Here is a 17,662-nt window from a genome sequence, read left to right on the forward strand (position 1 = left end):
TCATTAACACATTGTTTAGTAATCAAGATGCAAAACCTATGTGTATCCTAAGCTGCTCCAGCCATTATCTAACACTGAAACCTTCGTTTAGCAAGGCCCAATCCCATCACTGATGAAATGCCTACAAACTGGGAAAATCTCCCAATTCCTAACAACCCAAAAATTAAAAAAGAAAAAAAAAACAAAATATGTTTTTGTGTATTGGTGATAGACTGGTTCACCTGAGAGTATTATTTGTATACTTTTGAGAAATGCACATTTTATTTTCCATCATCACATTAATCTAACATTTTTAAGGGAATTTTTTTTCCTTTGAAAACAAAACAGATTTTTAGCTATTGTGCACAGTGCACTGTAAACATAGGAGAACAAATGTTTTGCAATAATGTTTTTATTCCCTGGCATGGAAGCTGAGAAGTGAAATTGAAGGGCTATATAGAAGATCATTCTTAGATTTTTAGACATGGTAATATTAATGTCTAAAGAAGCTGAACTAATTGACTTTTCCATCAAAGCGGATGATGGTTCCTTTTTTCCCATATATGCAGCAGCGTGGGTTGTTTCTGTTCTCTCTCTCTTTCCTTTCTTTCTTTCTTTCTTTCTTTCTTTCTTTCTTTCTTTCTTTCTTTCTTTCTTTCTTTCTTTCTTTCTTTCTTTCTTTCTTTCTTTCTTGCTTGCTTGCTTGCTTTCTTGCTTGCTTTCTTGCTTTCTTGCTTTCTTGCTTTCTTGCTTTCTTTCTTTCTTTCTTTCTTTCTTTCTTTCTCTCTTTCATTCTCTCATTCTTTTTCTTTCTCTCTTTCTTTCTTCTTTCTTTTTTCTTTCTTTCTCTTTCTTCTTTCTTTCTTTCATCATTTCATTCTTCTTCATGCCTTTTTGTTCTTTGCTTCTTTCTTTTTTTTCTTCCTTTCTTTTCTCTTCCTTTCATTCTTTTTCTTGTGTATTTTTGTAGTTATGAATTTTTTTTTACTATTGAGTACAATTTCAATTATATTCTTATACAGGATTTTCAGTAAATGGTAAGTTTTCTGTTTTTTTTTTTTTCTTCTTCTTTTGCTACGCCCGGCAGTGCTCAGAGGTTTCTCCAGGCTCTGCACTCAGAAATCACTCCTGGCAGGTTCTGGGGACGATATGGGATACCAGAGATCGAACTTGGATCCATTCCAGGTTGGCTGCGAGCAAGGTAAACACTCTACATTTGTGCTATCTCTCTGGCCCTGTTTCTTTTGTTTTATATGAGTGCCCATATAACATGATATTTGGTGAGGCGATATCTCACTGATTTTATTTCTGCTCCCCTAATTATAAGCTTTGGGACATATTTTTCATGTACTTGTTGACAATCTGTATCTTAACCACATTTTGATACTTTTTTTTTGGTTGTTATTAAGTTTTACAAATGTTTATGTTATTAAGTTATGTGTGATGTATGTTAACCCTTTTTTCAGATAAGTTATTTTCTTCCAGTTTGGGGAAGTGTGGGTGCAGGATGTTAGGAACGACAAGAAGAGACCCTGAGATAATGGTGATGGGTAGTGGACACTCTGTTGGAGGGTACTATGTTCTAGCATTGTATGTGTGATGCCCCATTATGGACAGTATTATAAATCATGGTCCTTCAAATAAAAGAAAAACAGTATACATATACACACACATACACAGACACACATTAAAACCCATCATTCTTCACAGGTCCAAGTGCCTTTCTCCTTTTAGATTCACCTTTTTTTTTTTTTTTTTTTTTTTGGTTTTTGGGCCACACCCGGCGTTGCTCAGGGGTTACTCCTGGCTGTCTGCTCAGAAATAGCTCCTGGCAGGCACGGGGGACCATATGGGACACCGGGATTCGAACCAACCACCTTTGGTCCTCAGCTGCTTGCAAGGCAAATGCCGCTGTGCTATCTCTCCAGGCCCTGATTCACTGTTTTTTAATGTTAGAAACTGTTGGTGAGAAAGAACTTTGCAGAGAGTAAAATAAAAGTGTATAAAAAGCAATCTTTTTAACAGTCATCCCTTCTCTACTGGTTCTTCAGCTTCCTGACTCTTAATTCTGTTACTGACTTAATTGGTAGGAAGATAGCTGGAAAACTAAGAGGGAAGCTTTGCATCAACAGAATTAAATTTGAATGACTCAAGAAAATACATTTTAATTCTCTGAAACTCTGTTCCCAAGTAGTGGTTTTGCCATTATCCACTGCTTTATTGAGAGCAATCAAGTGTACTGTTATCTTTTCTTAAACCCAAGTAGAGGCATTTTAATGTTTAAGTCAAAATTAATTTCATAGTACCTTATTCCTGTTTATGGAGAAGTGAGAGCATTGAATAAATAAAAATAAGATTCAATAATAATCATAAGCATTATTTGAAGCTTTAATTTACTTGTTAGAAGATCATGTTTATGCACATTACAGTGTTTAGCAAGTTGCACAAAATGCTTTACTAGACTAGTTAATGAAAACATCATATGATGAAAATTATACAAATAATCAGATGAACACACAGAACAAATTAAATTATTGAAGTAGAAATTACAGTAAGAAAGGAAAAAGCAAAAAGCTTATCAGTACGTGACACTTTCAAGCCACATTTACAACTGAATTAGTATAATGCCTTGCATATCTTGTTTAAAATATTTATTCTTTCTCCATACTTTGTGCTCTGAAGAAAGGATTTTTTTATAACATGGAATGTGAAAGAGAATATTTCCTTTCAAAGGCCACAATGCAGCAAATTAATTAAGGGTCCAGTTGCATGGAACAAATATAACTATAATTTAACTACTTAAAATATACAACATTAATATGTTAGTAATCTAATGAAAATATACTTAATTTCAAGATATGTGTGATAATAAGTAGACTGCCTCATTTAATTAATTAATTAACTTTGGGTTTGGGGCCATACCCATTGTCATTCAGGGGTTATTTCTGGCTCTGTGCTCAGAAATTACTCTTGGCAGGCTCATGGGACCATATAAGTTGCCAGGGATCAAACCCAGATGGACTGCTTGCAAGGCAAATGCACTCCCTTCTGTACTATTGCTTTGGCCCTCATTTAATTTATTTTATACACAGTTGAAAACAGTAAGAATGACTGTCTATATAGGAATGAAGCTCTCCAGGACAATTTACAATAGTGTTAGTTTTAAAATCACATGCCTTTGTGATCTACTCATTATTATTATTTTTTTTTTTGATTTTGGGTGACACTCAGGGGTTACTCCTGGCTCTGCTCAGAAATTGCTCCTGGATTGGGAGATCTTATGGGATACCAGGGGATTGAACTAGGGTCTATCCTAGGTCAGCTGCTTTCAAGGCAAATGCCCTACAGCTGCACCACTGCTCCGGCCTCATATTTTATTCTTTTTTTTAGTAACAAAATATTGACATATTAATTGCATCAAAGATCTCTTTCCTTTTGATTTCTGTTAGGTTTAGCAGATGATACATTACAGTAGAATAGAGGGTTTCAAGGGAATGAAGTATTTGCATATATTTTTTTTAATTTGTAAGTTTGCAACATGTTGGTTGTGGTACACCTCCAAATAATCCTGTTAGGTAACAAGGTTAAAATTGGCACTCTCCCAGAAAGTCTCTTTCCTTCTGTCATCCACCATCTCTAGCTTCATCCAAATCAGAGCAAGGGGCAAAAGCTAATCTTCTTATAGCTGAGTAGTGTGTTATTGTATATCACATATAATCTATTCACTCACTTGCTATTTGACACTTGTTTTCATAGCCTAGCTATTGTAACCAGAGGAGTGAACATAGGTTGCAAATATCTTTTTTCCATACAAAAGTTTTTTGTGTTCTTGAGGAGAAGCCATGGAACAAAGTCAATTGTTCATATGAAAGTTTTATTTCTAATTTTTTTGAGAAGTCTTCACACTGTTTTCCACAGAGGCTACACCAGATGATAGCCTACAAACAGTGAATGAGAGTTCTTTTTCTTTGCCTTCCTGTCAATACTGGCCATTGAAATTGTGGTAGGATTCGTATTTTGAAGATATACTTATTAGCCTTTTACAAAAGACTAATATAATAGCATACCTAAAAATAAAATTTTTCACAAAAGATATCTAAATTTATGATAAAAGCTATATAATCCTCCTTTATTTATTACTTTAATTTTTATGGTATTCAGTTTTTAAAATTAAACTACTAATTATTAATATCAATCAATAGTTTATTAATATTTATTTATTAAACTACTACCTTGTTAAAAGAGAAAAAATTATCACATATGATAAGAAATCACTTTATAAAGATATTAAAAACATTTTCTTAATATTGTTCAACCCAGAAGCACAATAAGATACCAATATTCCATTTTTCAGGTAAAACTTGGAAAATATTCACAAATAATGGAAAATTTTCCAGTAAATAATTAATATAATAACTCTATAAACATATTTCTAACATTCATGAAGTATAACCTATGTGGTCTTATAATCTTAAGATCTTGAATTTTTTTTTTTGCTTAATGTGAAATTGAAACTTCAAACTATTTCAAATACTCCTATTATTGGTAGATTTATACCATCCTCAAATTCTTTTTTCATCATATATTTTCTATTAAAACATAGACAAGAATTGTATTTAATTGAAAAATAAGCAATAAAAAGCATTAAATTTGAGCAACTTTCTATAAATATTTTTAGTTCTTCATTATTTATTTGTAATCCTTTATTCTCAGAATTATTTGGAATGATGCTGCCTATATTAATAAAGGCATAAACATCTGTTTTAGTTTGTAATATTTGGTAATTAATGTTGACACTATAGGTATGAAGATTATACAATTTGTTTAAAAGTATTAGCTTTTTTCACCAAATTTGCTAAAATTTTCAATAGATTATCAACTGGAAAAGTTTCATTGTTTAAGCAGTTGCTAGAACTGTGGTAGAGTTAAATATCAGGCAGTAATCTGTATTGTTTATGATTAATCAAGATTCATAAATGTTTTACATTATATCTGTATATTTTTGTCTTCTTGTAAGGACCTGGATAGGAAAAATATAGGACTCAGTGGTCGAATTTTCAGCAACTGTACATCATTTGTTCATTTATTTTGCCTTGAAGTTAGCTACAGACTTGAGTCTCCCTTTGTTTCTTGGATATATCTAACTAAAAGAAATTTTAATTCTATCTTTAAAAATTACCTAAGATCATTCTTAGGTTGATGAACCCTTGACTTTTTCCCTGTTTATATATATATATATTTGCATTTTTCTTTTCAAATTTGGTTTTGTTTTTGGATCACACCAATGATGTTTAGGGCTTGCTCTTGGCTCTGTGCTGAGGGAAACAGCCTAAGTGGGGATCCAGAGGCCATATAGTGTGCCTGGGATCAAACTCTGTTTAAAAATATGGAAGAAAAAATCCTATGCACTGTATTGTCACTCAGGCCCCTCATCTACATTATAAACAAAACTTAACTGTGTAATGCTTTCCCAACACCCCTTGAATAATTTTCTGTTGACCTTCCTGTTTGGCAGATAAATTTAGTCTACTCAGTAACCTGTTTGCAGTCATGCTAATTCAATATTCTCCTGAATTAGATTGAATCTGTTTTCAATTAAATTTGATGTAAAAGAGTTCATGTTTAAAACCATTGAACCATTGCTGAAACATCATATACAGTTGTTTTTGGACCCTGTAACAAAATTTAATATTTACCTTAGCAGTTTTATTGCTTCTACTGATCAAAATCATGGAATAATGTATTTAGAAACTAGCTTTGGGTTTTAATTTTTAGTTTTTGCTAAATTCATTTTCCATTAACATTTTAATAGGCATAATTTGAAAATTACTAAATATGATTTATCTTCATATTTTGATTAAGAATCAGTAATTCTTTCCTTACCAGATGATTATTATATTGTGGAGGAAGAAAATCATGTCTGATTGTTGATTATGCGATGACTTAACTGTTCTGTATACTTAGAACAATCCTTTTAAAATTTATCATTTTGTTAAATTGTAGATATCATTATAATTGTTCTAGTTGATCATACAAATTGATCATACTCAGACATAAGTAGTAAAATAAAATCAAACAAATATTCTTGAAAGGCATAAAAGTAATACTTTTATGCATTTGCAAGTTAGGGTAAACCTACATGTACAGACTTTCATTGATATATTCATCAAAAAACATTTATTTACCAACTACATTCCAGAAAAGATTTATAATATATCAAAAAAAAAAACGTAGAAAGAATATGCAGTTACTTTTGTTTGTTTGTTTGTTTGTTTGTTTGTTTTGGGGCCACACCTAGCAGTGCTCGGGGGTTACTCCTGGCTCAGCACTCAGAAGTCACTTCTGACCAGCTCAGGGGGCAGTATGGGATGCCAGAGATCAAACTGGAGTTGGCCGCATGCTAGGCAAATGCCCGACCTATTGTGATATTGCTTTGGCCCAGTTACATTTTTCTTCCTATGTGTTCACTAAGAAAATTCTTAGGTTCTGAAATATCCAAATGTGAAAAAAAATCTAAAGATCATTTTAGATCATATAATATCGGTCTACCTTTTATTACATCTTTTCCAGTTATATTGACTTATAATATCCCTGTCTTAAAAACGTTGCCCTTTTTTTAAGATAATGCTGAATTACAATACTGTAAATATTTACTTTCTAGGTGTGTATGTTATCAATAAAATAAAAAAATTAGAATTTGAGTTTATTATTAACCTACCAAAAAGAGTAACAAATCTAGAAATTTGGGTGAAAGAAGTATTTTGAAGAAGCTTAAAGTGGACATGCATGTATATAGAGAAAAGTTTTCAACCTCATTTTAAAAGTCTCTTTTCTCATTTTTTACCTAAGCCCATACTTCCATATGCTTTAAGAAAATTCATTGTAAAGAGATCACTTGATGTTGAGCCTAATTATGTGCTTTCACATAATTATCAAAAAATATTTTCTCATTAGAAAATAATTTTCTTAATCAGGGGTTGGACAACCTAGTATGCCTGGAGCCCAAAGTCGGCCTTACGCCAGAGAACTTCAGGGATAAGGTCTCTTTGTATTTAAGATAAGGCTTCTTTTTTCCCATTTTACCCATATTTTGCTGGGCCTATGCAAACAACAATTGCCACTCTCACGCCGTTATTGATGTATTTTTTTTAACTCTTATTCTTATTTAAAAAAAGAAGAAGCATTTACTAAACTTTCTGCTGGTGCTTCAGTGAATTCATTGTAAGTCAGTAGTTTTCAAAAATATTCTTTCCTTTCTCTTCCATCTCTGGTTTTTCTTTCAATTTTCTATTTTTTAAAAACATGTTGCTTTTGGTCTTCCTAAAATGTATATCAACTATGTAATACTATTTCTTTAAATAAATTAATTTTAAAAAATAAAATAATTCTCTGAATTAGAATGCCTATCTCAAATACAGGCAGGTGGGGGGAAGGAGACTGGGGACACAGATGATGAAAATGTTGCACTGGTGAAGTGGGGGTGTTCTTTTTATGATTGTAACCCAACTACAATCATGTTTGTAATCAATGTGCTTCAATAAAGATAATATTTTAAAAGAAAAAAGACAATAATTCTCTACTCAATCACATTAAACTTATAAAATATGCTTTTGAAATAATTTTGAATGCTATAATGTAAAATATGTAGATATATGAAGAAAATTGAGAACAGATTTTCTGAGTTTTATTTTTATTTTGAAACTTTGGTTAAAGAATTGTGGTTTAAAAAGTTATTGATAGTTGAGTATTAAACATGTAATATTTCCTCCTCACTTATTTGTGGTTATAAAAAATAATTGACTTAGGAGAGTTTTATTAATTATTGCTTTAAATCAATTCTTTATAGGCTTAGATCCAGGAAATTGATCACAGAATGTGAAAAAAAAATATTCTAATAGCTCTAAGAGTACAAGTGAGATGATTATGCTCACAGGAACATGTATGCATGTAGGTACACTGTTTTATATAAGTTTTCTCATTATCCTTTCAATGTACATGCCATTTTATTCTTTTAACTGAAACCACTACTTGCTCACTTCAAAAATTTACAATTCTGTTGGTTGGTCAGTAAGGTACTTGCCTTGTAAATGCTGAACTGTGTTTGCTTCTTAGGACCATGAGCACTACCGGGAGTGATCCAAGAATTTAAAATCAAGAGTAAGTCCTTAGCACACCCAAATGTGCCCCACCTGCAAACACAAAGTTTTTCACACATCTGACTATGGTCAGGGAATCAAGAGAAATAGAGGGGACATGAAGTAACAAATTACAGGGAGTGACAGATTAGAAAAATCAAGTCCCAGCAAATGGACGCAGGGTCAAATTCCAGAGAGAAATTTCAGACTCTTAAGGCCTTCTGGACATAGAACTGTGAAGGGAGATGAAGGTTATCATGCACTGGATGAGTGTAGAGACACAGGGATCGGATCGGCATATTATGATCTGGACCAGGCATCCAAGGATAAATGTTATCATCCAAAAAAAGTCACCTAGATGTTGGGAAGGGACATAAGCCCTCTACTTAAACTGTACAATAAACTAACTTCATAAGCGTCTGAGCTTTATATACAAATCTCTTCCACATTACTCAAATTCTTAAACTCAGGACTAAAACTATTTTCATTGTAACAGTTGATACACCAACAGCCGCCAATAGTCACCACTTCACATATCTATGTGTAACTTAAACAAAAACTGAATTATTTTCTCAGTTCTGAAGTAAGTCTAAAAACAGGGCTGATTTCTTTTGAAACTGTGAAAAATAATTGGCTCCATTCTCTTATCCCAGACTCTGGCCAATCTTTGATATTTCTTGGTTAATAAATATATCACTGGGATCTGTACCTTCATATATGCTTAAATACTATTCTACTTATATCCATCTCTTGTATCTGTAAGGATGTATCTTGTAAGGATATTTGTTCTATTAGAGCTCACATAAAGACCTCACTCTGACTTGATTATTCCTATAAATAATATATCTTTAAATGCAATTATTTTGAAGTACTAGAGATTTGTTCTGACATATAAATGGCGGGGGACAAATTACACACATAAAAATAAGTCAAACATGTATGAGAATTGGAGGTTTATAGAATCAGGAAAGGTTGTGATATTACAGATGAGTTTGAAAAAGATCAAAACAACAATCTTGATATATCAACTGTTGATGCTTTTTGTTTTCAAGAAGTTTCTGTAAAGTACAATATTATCTTTGGTTGGCAAAAGACTCTAGGAAAAATAAATTGCTAAAGGAAGTAGAGTAGAAAACCTTGTTATTGGATCTAATAATGAGGCAGTATTTTCAGTATGTGTTCACGTTCAATAAATAAGTACACAATTTGAGTTCTCATTCTGAAAGACAAATCATAGAGGAAACAACTTCTTCAAGGTAATTTATTTACTTGCTTATGAACTTAGGTTGGGTAAATGCGTGTAAAAGCAATAAATTTGATTAACAACAATTTATGTAATTATAGAAAAGGATTATGTCAATTTCACTCCCCAGGAGTAATATGAAAGCCATTTTCATTTTGAGAGAGCACTATCCAAAAATTCAAGAAAATAGGTTCAAATCTAGAGATGACTCTTTATAAATGATTAACAGAGACTTCCAGCTGTGTTTGTTAATCTCCATTAACCAAAATCCTTGAATTGCAGCTGGTGCCATATGCTCAACTCTGAAGCAAACTGCTTTATAGCATCACTTTGTGATTAATCAAATATGTGCTTTTCCTCGTCTGTTCACGTGATTAAATGAGGATGAAAAATTTGAATATTCTGTGGGGTTTTTCAATAAGCTCTTTTAAAAATATATGATAGTATAGTAATATTAAATATTTTTAAAATATCCTCAGTAATTCCTTATAGGCTAGGGCTTATTTTGTGGAATATGAGCATTATCGGGATATGAATAGGTTGATTGCAAAATATTATCTAAGGTCAAATAAATATAGAAAAATTAGATAAAAGTGAGACAATTTTTTATTGCAGGTTATGTCAGGTCTTCTATTGTAATGGTGGCTATGACAAACCTTAAAAGTGTATATATTATACATATAATCTTCAAAAATATTTACCCTCCTTCCAAGATTTTTAATGAAATTTCTTTATTTTAGATGCAATGACTTACAGAGTAATTCATAATACAGTTATTCCTGGCATTTATTATTCATTACCAATTTTACAACCAATGTAACATTCCCTCAACCCTGGTTATTAGTGTCCCAACCTCCCCAAAGCCTGCCCCCTTGGCATATATTGATAATTTGCTTACTACTTTTTGGTACAATTTAAATGGCATTGGAATTATAGGAAAATAAAACTGCATTAAAAGAAAATTTGTATAGAGTGATAGCCCAGAGGTAGGTAGAGTGTTTGGCTTGCAAGCAGACAACCTGGGACAAACCCAGGTTTGATCCCTGGCATCCTATATGGTTCCCTAAGCCTTCCAGGTATCTGAATGCAGAGCCAGGAGTAAACTCTGCGCACCACTGTGACCCAAAAACCAAAAAAAAAAAGAAGAAAATTTGTGAACATTTTCATATCTCACAATTGGGGTCATATGTCATTGTCTGAAAGTTTACTCAATTGTATATTGTCATTTGAGTGTTCTATTCTTTTTTAATTTAATTATTTATTTATTTATTTTTGGTTTTTGGGTCACACTCGGCAGTGCTCAAGAGTTACTCCTGATGCTATGCTCAAAAATTGCTTCTGGCAGGCTCGGAGGACCATATGGGATATCGGGATTCGAACCATCGACCTTCTGCATGCCAGGCAAATGCCTTACCTCCATGCTATCTCTCCGGCCTCGAGTGTTCTATTCTTGATTCTCATTGCTGACGTGATATGGCTTTTATGATAATTTTAATTAAGTTAGCTATATTCCTACTAGAAAATCAATGTTAAATTATAAGATTGTTCCAACTGTATTTAAGTGGGCACATGGTGCACAAATTTGAGGACTTGTGAAGCCGAGCTGATGAACTCATAAGTGACGATGTGATTAGAAGGAGCTCGAAGAAGGGCCTCATTATATTAGGTTTGAGGCCATACCATATGTCTATGAGTTTTTCCTGCTAGTTGGGCCTCTCTTTCAAGAATTAAATGAATCTGGCATTGGTTGCTTGTGCAGACATGGCAGAAAGCTCTGGAAAATTGGTATGGCTCCAGAGATTTCTGCTAGTAAGAGGCTCAGGGTGAAGGTTCAAGGGAGAAGGCCTGACCTAACTCAAGGGTCCCTAGAGATGTCAGTCACAAAACCAGTATACCTGGAGTGTTTTGGGGTTTGGGGTTTCTGCAAAGACAAGTGGAAAGTGGTGAAGCTGGACTATTAGTGTGGCAGTAGTTTCTTTTTTTTTTTTAATAAGTTATTCTCTGAATTGGTATTCAAAGAATACACATTGCTGTAAATTGCTTTAGTTTATCTTTAAATCATAACTTTTATACCCTAATTTACTCTTAAACTATATAGCTAATGTATTAAATGATTAATAGTGGTTTACACAATTCTTTTGAAAGAGTATGAAATCAGCCTAAATGGAATTAAAAGTTGAATTTAAAATTGCAAATAGCAATGTCTGATTTGTGCATAGACGGCCAATTGCACTGTTAAAGTTACTAAAAATTTTAATTTTTTAACATTGAGCAATACTATGTGTGACCTTGGTCGTGATTAATTTTGCAGACCCCAAGAACCTCCTCTTTGATCCCAAGTGTAAAGTCTTTGTGTCAGTGAACCAATAATCATTAGTAATAGCCCATGAGCCCCAGGTCCTCTGACCAATGAGGACATTTCAGTGTCTTTCTACTTGTTAGATAGATAATTTATGAATCAAGTAAAAGTGAAATTCTATCTCAGTAATCCCTTAGACATCTGATTAAAACTCCCTTCTTCCAAACAAAATGAAACAAATAAAAAAAAATGAAAACATACATAGATGGACTCTCTGAGATTAATAAAACCAAAACAAGACAAAAATCAACCAATGAAACCTCATTGAAGTTTTTAGTTTGGAGGATATGACACCCCATCTCTGAGAGAAGCCTCAACATTATACTATTTTGGGTCTCATATGGTCTTCAAATCAGGAGTGATTTCTGAACACATAGCCAGGAGTAGCCTCTGAATATTACCAGGTGTGGCCGAAAAATAAAACAAAACAAAACAAATTACTTAGCAGACTTAAAAACAGTACAGGGGTAAGGGACTTGCCTTATATGCGACAAATCTTAACTAAATCGCCAGCACCATATATGGTCCTCAAGCACTACTAGAAGTGATCCTTAAGCACAGGGACAGGAATTATTTAGGAAGACAGTTGGGTGTGACTCCAAAATAAACACAAAAGCAACTTGAATTGGTAATATACCTACGTAGTGTATGATGAAATCAAGTTTTAAAAAGAGGAAGTAGAGGTCTAGAATTATAACAGGTAGCTTTAGGTTTACTTGTCTATACAAATCTAGTTCTTTTTTTCAGAAAAATAATGCATATTTTATGAGGAGAAAAGATGAAAAGGCTGAGTTGAACACACACAGCACATAGATAACCATGCATCACATACCGAGAAGAGGGGTGTGTTTTTAGAATGGTTTGAGGAATGTTACTGGAGACTGAGGAGGTCTCTATTGCGCAATCTCCTCCTATTTGAACTGTCCATCCTCAGCCTTGGGTCATTATCAGTAAGAAGGTATTTGTCAGACAACAACCCCAAATTTTTTTTAGTATTGTCATCCCTCTAGGAATACATTAATTTATACGCCAATGTGTATCTGAAGCCACCTAATGTTCAGAAACAAAAGAAATAATAGGGTGATTAACTAGCAATATGAGCTTACTAAACCTTCTGACAATGACGTGAAAAAAAAAGGAAAATGTTATCTGTCAGACTTAGTCCAAGGAAAGACAAAATAGTCTTAAACTGTGCCTTTTCCCAGAGAGCGGGTATCAAATCCTCTAAACCTCAAGCCATCTGTCTCTCTTTTCTTAGTTGATTTTTGTTCTATTTCTGTGTTCTTAACCTCAGAGAGCCCATCTAAGTTGAAAAAACTTGTTTTGTTTCTTTTTGTTTGGGGGGAGTTTACAAAGGGTTTTATTTAAAGGGCTACAAAGATAAACATGTCACACTTATATAAAATTAAACAGCATTAACCTTAACTAAAAGCTCTTAGAATCAATAACAATATAAAAAACACAAATTAATCAAAATAAATTTAAAGATGTAATTGTTTATATTAAATGTTACATTAATGGGAGGTCATTTTGTCTAGCAAGTAAAGGGCTAAGATGCAGTGCTCAGGGACCAGAGACCCATGGGTTCCTGGCCCACTGGAGCAGAGACTTCAGTGCTAGAAACCAAGTGGCAGAGATTGAAATTAATGTTCAAAGCCTCTCATTTATATGCAGGTCTCACACGAAGTTTTTATAGTTAGTTATAAAGAGCTAGTAGAAAAGGTTCTCATCAAAGAAAGGTTTTTTTCTCTAACAAGTCTCCTTCTCTCAGGGAGGAAATGGTGATTTTATCATGACTACCAAAGTGCTGATCAGAAAACCCCAGATTGATGGACTTAAAGGAAATCACACTTTTGGGAAATGTGAAACTGCAATACTAAAGTACTAAGTACTAAGTCCAAAGGGGCCCAGCCAGAAGTATCTCATATTTCCTTCTTTTTTTTCCATTTTCTTCAATACTTTTCTTCAAAGAGAGGGCCTGGAGGCACTATTTGTCACCCAGTACATCCTGGATTTATTGGTACTTGGAGAGATTGTAATGAGTAATAGGATTTAACTTGGGAAACAAAAGTGGTATAATAATAAAGGTCTGGTTCTGCTGTGGTCTTCACAAAGGCCAGTCAATTGAGAGACCACACAAAGGGTAGAATGGAGCCTTATTGGTAACAAGTCACCAGGTTGGAAGGTCTTGACACACGTTCTAATGCTCACAGGATACAGTTTATAGAGGAAAAGAGTCAATAAGTATATATATATTTGGTTCTTGGGTCACACCCGGCAGCGCTCAGGGGTTACTCCTGGCTTCATGCTCAGAAGTAGCTCCTGGCAGGCTCAGGGGACCATATGGGACGCCAGGATTCGAACCGATGACCTTCTGCATGAAAGGCAAACGCCTTACCTCCATGCTATCTCTCCGGCCCCCAATAAGCATATTTTTTAGAAAACCACTTGTTGAAACCACTCTGAGGCATAAGGGTTCAGCCATGTTGCCTTCTTTGTTAGGCTGTAGAGGAAATGATGCTATCAAGGAAACATTCTTTACATTTTCAACAGCCCCTGATCAGAAGACTGTTAGTTTCAATTCTGAGTTCAGCTCTGAATTCTTTTTGGCTTGTTTCAATAGTTTTGATCCATGCACTTAATGATGGATTAAGCAATTTCTCCCATAGAAGTCAGGTTATAGGGACTTCCTTTTATATGATTCTATTTCAGGGAGATGGTCCCCCTATTACTAAGTAATACATTGTGGAGCTGGAGACATAGTACAGGAAGTAAGACACTTGCCATACATGAATCTAACCCGGATCCACAGTATTGCATACAGTCCTCTCTTCTGAGCACAGAGTTAAAAATAGTCCCTGAATATTGCGAAGTGTAACTCACCTATGGACAAAATTATTCTGTATTAAGGTGGCACAGGGCCTACTTAGTTTTCAAATGATTTATATAATTCAAATGGTCTGAGAAAACCCCACACTGTGACTCATTTTCTAAAGTAAATGCTTTGAAAAATGGAGAAAAATTTATCTCTTATTAAAGGGAAAATTTGTCCTCTACTAAAAGCTTATTTGCCCTTAAACTCTAAACAGATAATTCCTGCTTTGAATAATTTAAATACATTATTTTTATTTTATTTATTTATTTATTTACTCTTGGGTTTTGGGCCACACCCAGTGGTGCTATGCACACAGAAATAGCTCCTGGCTTGGGGGACCATATGGGACGCAGGGGATTGAACCAAGGTCCGTCCTGGGTCAGCTGCGTGCAAGGCAAAGACACACTGTGTTATCACTTCGGCCCCTAAATACATTATTTTCAATGACTTTTTTGGTATTGAATGAAGGATATGACTAAAAGCACTTTTTTAATGTACAAATGTCTTTTTATTCAAAAATACAAAATAAATTATCTGTAGACATGGCCAATGAATAGTAAAATATGTATGTTCCCAAGTTGATTATAAAGATTATGAAGATTTTTCTAAATATCAGCTATACTTGTTTTCAATATTTTCTTTCCTTTAACTAATTTCTCTGACATTAGAATGAGGAGCACCTGCCTTGAGCTTCCTGTCCAATTTTCAATAATGGAAAAGAGCTATTTTATAAATCATGATATGCCACCTCCTAGATGACCTCCCATTCCAGACATTCTAACCATTCCAGCCACCCCAGATATCCCAGAGATATTTTATTTTTTAAGAATTTTAGTAACTTTAAATTCTGCCCTAGTTCACAGGGACTACTCCAGCAGAATCCAGTAAAGCAGATCTTAAAACCTTTGCTGGATCAAAGGCTCCCTTTTCCACCAAATGAACACATTTCCAACTATCCCTCATAACCAACTTCTGAGGAACTCTGTAAAAAATTTTCAACTATCAGTGATTCTTAAATACCTGAATTCTTAGCAATAGTTATTTTAGAAAACTTGAGTGTTCTTTTAATAGACTCTATGCCCATTTTCTGAACTTTGTTAGCAGAATTAAGTCAAAAGATGGACACAAACACAGAGCTCAACCCCTTCTCTGAACAATGCCTTCTTCAACAGCAGCTCATGTAGCATTGAGAACAACTGGAACTATCTTTCTTTTAACTCCAATATTACTCATATCTCCAAACATTAACACAGCCACACTATCTGAGAGTTTTGCCAGATACTCATTGAGTTTTTCCTTCTCATCGTTACTTTTCTACTTTTCATATTCACTACTTGCTATATCAAACTGTTTGATGACTACTTGAATATATTGTTCAATTTGAATCTTTTCACCCTTGCTTTTCAGAAGATGGCATCATCATTGGTTACAGCAAACTCTCCAACTTTTCCTAAATCATCTGGATTAACATCTTTGAGATTTAGAGTCAATTCTTTTTCTCCAAACCAGTAGCAATAGTCAGGTCTTTAATTTGATTTCTTCTATTAATAAAACAGGCGCTTTGACTGTAAAGACCAAATTTCATCCTATTTAAAGCAAGTGTTCTTAGAGATTCTCCATCAATGTCTTCAGCAATATGGTCAAGGGGTTATAGTGATCGTTGACAATTTTCAGTGCATGTATAATATACTGGACTCTAGGAATTTTCTTTTCATTCAATAGAACAGAACATTTTAGAATTCACATTTCTGATCTCTTCAAGTTTTAATCAAGTATGTATAAATATTCCTTCAAAAACTTCTAATTCATCATTCAGCTCTTTTTCCATCCTTTATGGTGAGGGCATCATTCCTTTCAACCATCTTCACTGCATCAGAAATGATAGTATAAATGTCTTTGTCTCCATTAACAAAAATAATAGCAACAGGAGCAATTTTTCAGGGTTTGTCACTGGCTCTTAAAGTTAGTAACTACAGCATCAACAGATAAAATCACATCTCTTCTAATTTTTACTGCATTAACACTTTTGCTAATATTTCTGTGGCTCTCTTTAGCAATAAATTATGCCAGTAGAATAGCAATGATTGGTACTATCCCAGGTCTCTTTGTTTGTATTATTGACTTCATCTTGAACAAGTCTGGTGCTAATATTTTTATACTTATCTTTCAAGTCAATGGACTTAGCAGCAACAATCATAACACCATTGGTAACCCTGTGACTTTCTCAACTCTGTTTAATGATCACTTTTCTTACTTTTGGCCCCATTAAGCATTAAGGCCTGTGTATTTGTACCAAATCTGACATACACCAGAGTACGATGAGGTCCAGTATCCTAGATACAGGTCTGACCTGGTGAAGAATTTCAGGTAAAGGAAACATTTCTGTGGGGGCAGCAGCAGAAGTGCAAGAGACAAGGCAAGTTTTGTTTGAGAGCGAGGGACAGAATGCAGGGCACATGTGTTAATGCATACCCTTCTAAAATTTTTTTTGCTTAGAAAACAATTGCTTTTGTTCAATAATGGTAGCATAATTATGCCCTCAGTTTGTTTGCTGTCTTGAAATGTTCAAGTCACATTTATGGCTTTTTTTTCTTTTTCTTTTTTGGGTTTCACCGGGTTGTGCTCAGGGTTTATTCCTGGCTCTGCATTCAGAAATCACTCCTGGCAGGTATGGGGAACCATATGGGATGCCAGGATTCAAACCACCATCCGTTCTGAATCAACTTTGATTCAGGACTGAATTTGCTTGCAATGCAAAGCCCTCCCGCCATGCTATCTCTCCAGCTCATTTATTTTTTTCAGTTGATTTCCTTATTACTATGAAAGGCTATTCTCCCCCCCCATCTTTTATTATTTTTTATTTTTCTGGGGTCACACCTGGTGACGCTCAGAGTTTACTCCTGGCTATGCTCTCAGAAATCGCTCCTGGCTTGGGGGACCATATTGGATACTGGGAGGTCAAACGGAGGTCCATTCTGGGTCAGCCACGTGCAAGGCAAACACACTACTGCTGTGCCATCACTCCAGCCCCCCCTTTTTTTTACAAGATGAAACATATATTAAGATACTTC

General features: G+C 34.2%; 1 pseudogene; it reads right to left on the minus strand.

Annotated features, from left to right (window-relative positions):
- Window positions 1–15,406: 15,406 nt before the first annotated feature.
- On the minus strand, window positions 15,407–16,971 carry LOC126004158 (60 kDa heat shock protein, mitochondrial-like; annotated as a pseudogene).
- Window positions 16,972–17,662: the final 691 nt, after the last annotated feature.

The sequence above is a fragment of the Suncus etruscus genome, chromosome 3 (assembly GCF_024139225.1).
Source record: "Suncus etruscus isolate mSunEtr1 chromosome 3, mSunEtr1.pri.cur, whole genome shotgun sequence".
In the NCBI taxonomy this organism is placed as follows: Eukaryota; Metazoa; Chordata; class Mammalia; order Eulipotyphla; family Soricidae; genus Suncus; species Suncus etruscus.